Raw genomic sequence first — 6,958 nt, 5'->3', positions numbered from 1 at the left:
CAGAGAGATAAGAGTATAGCCACCTCCTCTACAACCCCAGTAGAAGTGAGAGTATTTATGAGTTCATGGTCCACTAACATAGTAATAATGCTCTTTCAAAATAATATTGAAAATTATATGGAAAAAAATAGGTGCAACAATAATAGTAAACTAAAGTCATTTCTGCCAAAAATCATCACTCTTAATCAGCATTACTTTGAAGACTTTAATGCAAAGCAATAAAATTTTAAAATCCAGGTAAATTCTGGGGGAAAGAGAGGCAACGTTAAAATAATTGTTACTGTATGTGATTTTATGTTTTCAAAATTCAAAAGGATTTACCACAAACAATTTGAAATCATTGTTGTTGTCAGGTGCCTTTGAGATGGTTCTGAATCACAGCGACCCTATGCACAACAGAAAGAAACGCTCCCTGGTCCTGTTTCCTCCTTACAACGATTATGCTGGAGCCCATTGTTGAGCCCTGGAGGTGTCCTTGTTAGGCACCCGGCTGCAAACCACAAAGTCAGCAGTTTGAAATCACCAGCCTTGCTTGGGAGAAAGACAGGCTTTCTTCTTCAGTGGAGTTCACAGCTTCAGTAACTCTCAGGAGCAGTTCTGTTCTCCCCTGTCCTGCAGTGTTGCTATCTGTCAGAGTCAACTGGACAGCAGCCAGTTGTTAAAAAACATTTAGTTTTGGGTAACGTGAATGACATCAGTTAAATAAAAATCAATTTTCTTTCATGCTACCAGTAGACTATAAATGTGGAACTATTAAAATAGTCCCATTTGCGGCATATAAAATAATGTTATGGGGGCTCACACCATAATCCCCTAAATTTGTGACTGTGGTAACAAAAGGGGTTGGATGGATGTGAATGAATTAAGTGTCTGGAAATGGAGACATGATGCCAGATTATCCAGGGGAGCCCAGTGTAATTACGATCCCTTATGAAAGAGATGTAAAATGAAAGCAAAGTAGGAGATGTGCAAACAGGATAAAGCTAATGTGCGAAAGCGGCCAAGAGCCAGGAAATGCTGGCAGACTCTGAAACTGGAAAAGGCAGGGAACAGCCTCTCCAGAGAGAAAGCAGCCCTGCCAACACTTCAGTTTCGTGACTTCAGACCTCCAAAACTATACAATAATATGTTTTTATTATTTTAGTCCATTCAATTTAAGACCATTCGTTGCAAAAGGAAATTAATATGCCATTTAAACGTGTGATAAAACTATGACACCTTTGAGTAAACTGTTTGTGAAGGATACAGGATCTGTTTGAAGCAAACCAAAATCTTATTGAAGGGGCCATATAACAAGATCTGAATTAGGAAGAAGAGTTACTACATCCTTAGATTGAAAAACTTGGTATCTTAAAATTGAGCTCTAAACTAGGATATAACTAAGTCCATTGCAATCAGAATTCTAATAGAGGTATTAAGAAGGAGGGGACAAGGAGAGGAAATCAAATAGCTAAAATTATTTTAAATTTCAATTTGGGAGCATAAGTATCCAAGAATCCTCAAAAACAAATAATAAGACACTGAGGGCAAGACGGCAGACTAGTCAGACATGCTAAACAGACCCTTATAGCCAAGAAAGAAGAGACTAAATGAAACAGATACAGATAATACATTGAACGAACGTGTGAGAAGGAAGACAGATGGGTAAACTTTGGTCTAGCCTGACCACTTCATGACCACCAAGCCCAGCCACACACATACCTCCAGCAGCCACACGCCCTGGAATAGAAATCTACTAAACACATTAGAAGACAGGCGATGTGTGGCTGAGATCTCACCAACAAACAACAATAAATTAAATTAAAATACAAAAACAGTACAATGTCTCACAGAAAATAGAGTATTTCAATTCACATAAATTAGCATGACAGAGTGGCTCAAACAAACTGTTACTATACAGAGCCAGAAGGCCTTTCTTGATAATAAAATGAATTAAGACCACCTGATAAGGATTTTTTAATGCTATTTTAGTCTCCTTTAATAAATTGAGAGAAATATCAACAAGCCTGCATAGAAAAGTAAGGAAATCTCAGTAAAACTTTAGAACAATTCAGGAAAACACTATAAGAACAACCTGACAACATAAATAAAAATTTAGAAACAATAAAAAACATCAAATAAAAATTCAGATGAATGCTAATGTTTCAGATAGAGATAAGGCATTGAAAGATATCTACATAAATGGAATAATATACCATACTCATGGGTATGAAGACGACATTGGGAAAATGTCAATACTATCCAAAGATATCTACAAATAAAATGCAATCCAAATTCAGATCCCATCAGCATTCTTTGAAGAGATGGAAACATTGATCACTCACTTTACATGGAAAGGGAAAACCTCATAGGTAAAGAAAGTGCTACTAAAGAAGAAGAACAAAGTAGGTAGCCTCCTGGTCTCTAAATCCACTATATAGTCATCATAGTCAAAGCAGCCTGGCAGTGATACAATCATAGATACATTGTGCAATGGAACAAAATTGAAATCCAAAAGTACCTCCATCCATCTAAAGACAGTTGATCTTTGACAAAGAGCCAAAACACAATAAATGGCGCAGAAATCATCTAACAAATGGTGCTGACAAAACTGAATATACATTTGCAGAATAATGAAACGGTCCATATCTCACACCACATAGAACAACTAACTCAAGATGGGCCAAAGATGTAAAGACAAGCCTATAAAGATCACCGATGAAAAATTAAGGACCAACTAAGGGACATAAATACACTATTAAACAAAATGTAAAATAAACAACAGAAAAGAAACTAGATGACTGGGACCTCCTAAAATTAGACATCTATGATCATCCAAAGATGTCACCAAACATTTAAAAAGTGAAGGGGAAATATATGTGGATTAAGCTCCCAATGAATCTCCTCTGACCTTCGACCAGGGAAATGCCTAGCCTTGCTTATCATGCAGTGTGCACTGGCAAGTACATTATTGCAGGTTAAAATTTAAAAGTTTATCATTTGATCTCCCTTTTGACCCATTTTAAATATGTTCTTGTTTTTAATATTTTCTACTTTCTTTTCCATTGAGGTTTTTCTCTTTTTCACTTTGTTGTTGGTTTTGGTTATTTTGTTGGTGGTGGATTGTTTGTTTTGCATGTTCTTTGGTATAAGAAATTGATAATAAGCCCATCTATAGAGACAGTACATGAATTAATGCTTTCTTGGGGGGTGGCAGAAAAGATTGGGGGGCAATGGGGAGCTAATGGCAATGAGCACAAGAAAGAAGACACGTTCTAAAACTGATTGTGGTAATGATCGCACACCTCTTTTTGATCGGCTTGAACTACTGAATTTTCTAATAGGTGAATTATGTGCCAATAAGACTTTTTTTCATTAAAAAAATAAAAATGTCACCAAAAGAGAGCCCACAGACATGGGGAAAGGGTTCACACTGGCATATTAGAAAAGGAATCAATCTAAAAACATTGGAAATGTCAACACCCCAACAAGGAAAGACAAGTAATCGAATTCAAATAGGCAGAGGAGATGAGCGGATACCTCATTGAAGGCATGGAGGGCCCACACATGAAGAAACACTTTTGATCATTAGCCAGTCAAGAGATGGAAATAAAAATGCCAATGTGATTTCACCTCAACCAGCATTAATGGCCAAGTTCAAAAAAACAACCAATGCGAAAGGGGTTGTGAAGAGACGAATAACCTCATATACTGCTGGTGGGACTGTAAGATGGTCAATCCTTATGGAAAAGGTGATGGTACCTCCTCAAACAGTTGGGAATAGAAATACAATATGGCACAGCAACCCCTCTACTCCGTGACACAAATAGATGTATATGCACAGCCATATCCACTGCAGCACTACTCACAATAGCAAAATGGTGAAAGATACCTACATGCCCATCAATGGAAGACTAGAAAACCAAACTTGGATACAAACGCACGTGCACAAAATGGAATATTAAACAACATTTAAGAATAACCAGGAATCTGATAAACCCCCTCTAGCATGGATGAGCCAAAGGACATTTGTTTTTGTTGTTAGGAGCCATTCTGTCATTTCCGACCCATAATGACCCTATGCAAAAGAGAAGGAAACATTGCCTGGTCCTGTGCTATCCCCACAATTGTGCTTTTGCTCGAGCCCATTGTTGCAGCCCTGGTGTCAATCCATCTACTAGAAGGCCTTCCTCTTTTTCACTGCCCCTCTAGTTTTCCAAGCATGTTGTCCTTCTCCGGGGACTTGTCTCTCCTGACAACATGTCCAAAGTATGTTAGCTGAAGTGTGGCCATCCTTGCCTCTAAGGAGCACTCTGGTCATACTTCTAAAACAGATCAGTTTGCTCTTTTAGCAATCCATGGTACTTTCAATATTTTTCTCTTGTACCACAATTCAAAAGCATATAGTCTTATGCTGGGTGAAAGTTGTCCACCACAAAAGGACAAACATTGTATGGGACAACTATTATGAAAAGTCAAGAAAATGTTTGTGGTAGTTACATAATCTGGTGCCAATTTGGGACTTGAGAGGATTAAGAGTGAAGGGGTGGAGTCTAGTCTGTCAATCAGATCATAGCAAATGAGGCCTCTGTGTGGGCATGTGAATTCTGGGAATTCTTGGATTTCCTCCTTGGAGGTGAGAGACAGACTCTCTCTCTCTCTTTCTGCTCACTCCCTGAGACAATGGTCTACTGACAAGACGCATGGTGCTATGCCCTGAAAGCTGGAGAAGCCACATGAACCTACTCTCATGCAACCAGACCTCTGGAGCCAGAGAAGCCATGTAGAGAGCCCTACCAGCGCTGAGATGCTTAGAACACCACTGGATCCACAATACTTCCAACCCACTGGCCTGTGATCTTACTGCCTTCAGCGTCATTGCATGTATTTTGTGAGTCTGAAGAGGATTTTATAGATTGGTATAGGATATATGGGCTATATTGGATTTATGGACTTAATCTGGACTAGGCTGGGATGTTTTCTCAATATTCAATTGCTCTTGAATATAAACCTCTTTCTTATATACATATGCGTCTCCCTGGATTTGTTTATCTAGTCTACCCGGACTAACACAATGTTCTCACACTAAAAGAAACATTTTTTGATAGTTACCGGGCACACGAGGGTAAGGAAGACAGAGGAAATCACAGGCTAGAGGGAAGAAAAATGTTAACATAGGTGGAGGGGAAGACACTATACAACTTAAGGAGAAACAACTGAGGTCTTTAAAGAAGGCAACTGAGGTCTTAAAAGTTTGTGAGTAGTCATCTAAGAGGAAATAAGGGTTAAAACTGAAAGATGGATGGAAACAATTAGTCCAATTGACCAATAGACCACACAAATATCAGTCCCAACAACCCTAAGACAAAAAAATCTAGATGATTCCTGGCTACCGCAGATAACTGCTATGAAAAGGATCACATTAGAAGATCCCAGATAGAGTGGGAGAAAATGTGAACCAAAACTCAAAAACGTAAAACAAACAGGCTTACTCATCAACTAGAGACTGGTAGGACCGACAACTATGACCTTTGATCACTGTTCAGGTATGGAACTGAATGCACCCCTGTTTTAGAGTAGACAACCATTTAACATTTTAAAGGGCAGCATTTATCCAGTGACAGAAGGTTAATAAAAAATAAATAATGGAAACAGAAAACATAGGAATAAAGCAGGATAAGTGATTGTATATTGAAGGGATTTAAATGGGTGAGTTCAAGCAAAATGAGTATAAATGATTGCATGTAAAACTAGGGATCTGCTCTAAAAACTTTCACCTAAATCACAATAAAAGGTTTTTAAACATCTGCTTGAGGTTCAATGCTGTGATAAGACGATGTCTATACTACAAGGAAGCCTAGTTCATACTATTATTCAAATTTATACACTAAACACTAAAGCCAATAAAGATGATACTGACAAATTCACCAACTTCTTCCATCTGAACTGATTAAACATGTAGTCAAGATGCATTAATACTTAATGGTGCTCAGAATGGAAAAATTAAAAACAAAGAAGGATAATACATAGTTGGGGAGCATGACTTTGGTAATTGAGATTCCACAGATTTGGATGATCGAATTGTACAAAACCCATAACTTCTTTATTGCAAATACCTTTCTTCAGCAACCTGCATAGCAGCTATATATGTGGACTGAAGAAAAATTAGTGTATTTTAATTGTGGTGCTGGAAAAGAATATTGAATACCATTGTCTGCTAAAAGGACAACCGGATCTGTCTTGGAAGAAGTACAGCCAGAGTGCTCCTTCGATGCAAGGATAGTCAGACTTCATCTTACATACTTCGGATGTGTTGTCAGGAAAGACCAGACCTTGGAGAAGGACATCATGCTTAGTAAGTAAAGGGATAACAGAAGAGAGGAAGGCCCTCAAGGAGATGGGTTGGCACACTGGCTGCAACAATGAGCTCAGCACAGGAATAGTTGTGAGGATGGTGCAGGACCAGGCAGTGTTTCATTCGATTGTGCATATGTTTTCTATGTTTAGAAACTGACTGGAGGGAATCTGAAAACAGTAATACGTGTGGATACAACTGGACCAATGGGTAACATGATAAACGGAGAAAAAGTTGAAATTGTCAAGGATTTCATCTTGCTCGGATCCATAATTAACACTCATGGAAGCAGCAGCCAAGAGATCAAATGACACATTCCATTGGGTAAATCTGCACATGTAGGATTTGAATGTGGATATTTAGAGGATGGAACACTTACTGTTACATCACAGATGTTTCAAGTTCAACGTTTCAAGTTCTCAAGTTTGAGGCTTACATATTAAGAGTAATAGTCAATTTATCTTCTTCTTTTATTCTTTTTTTGCAACTAAACCCTATAGATTCTCACTAGCTCTGCCCCTTCGAGGACCACAGGTTTACTCAGTTAGTGGAGATTGCCACATGGTGGTTTCTGGTCTTAGAGTCAACACTAAACTCACTGCCATCAATCAATTCTGACACACA

The sequence above is a fragment of the Echinops telfairi genome, unplaced genomic scaffold, assembly GCF_000313985.2.
Source record: "Echinops telfairi isolate 266 unplaced genomic scaffold, ASM31398v2 ScPeMD7_5;HRSCAF=22, whole genome shotgun sequence".
Taxonomy (NCBI): domain Eukaryota; kingdom Metazoa; phylum Chordata; class Mammalia; order Afrosoricida; family Tenrecidae; genus Echinops; species Echinops telfairi.
Note: the sequence above shows the minus strand (reverse complement) of the source record.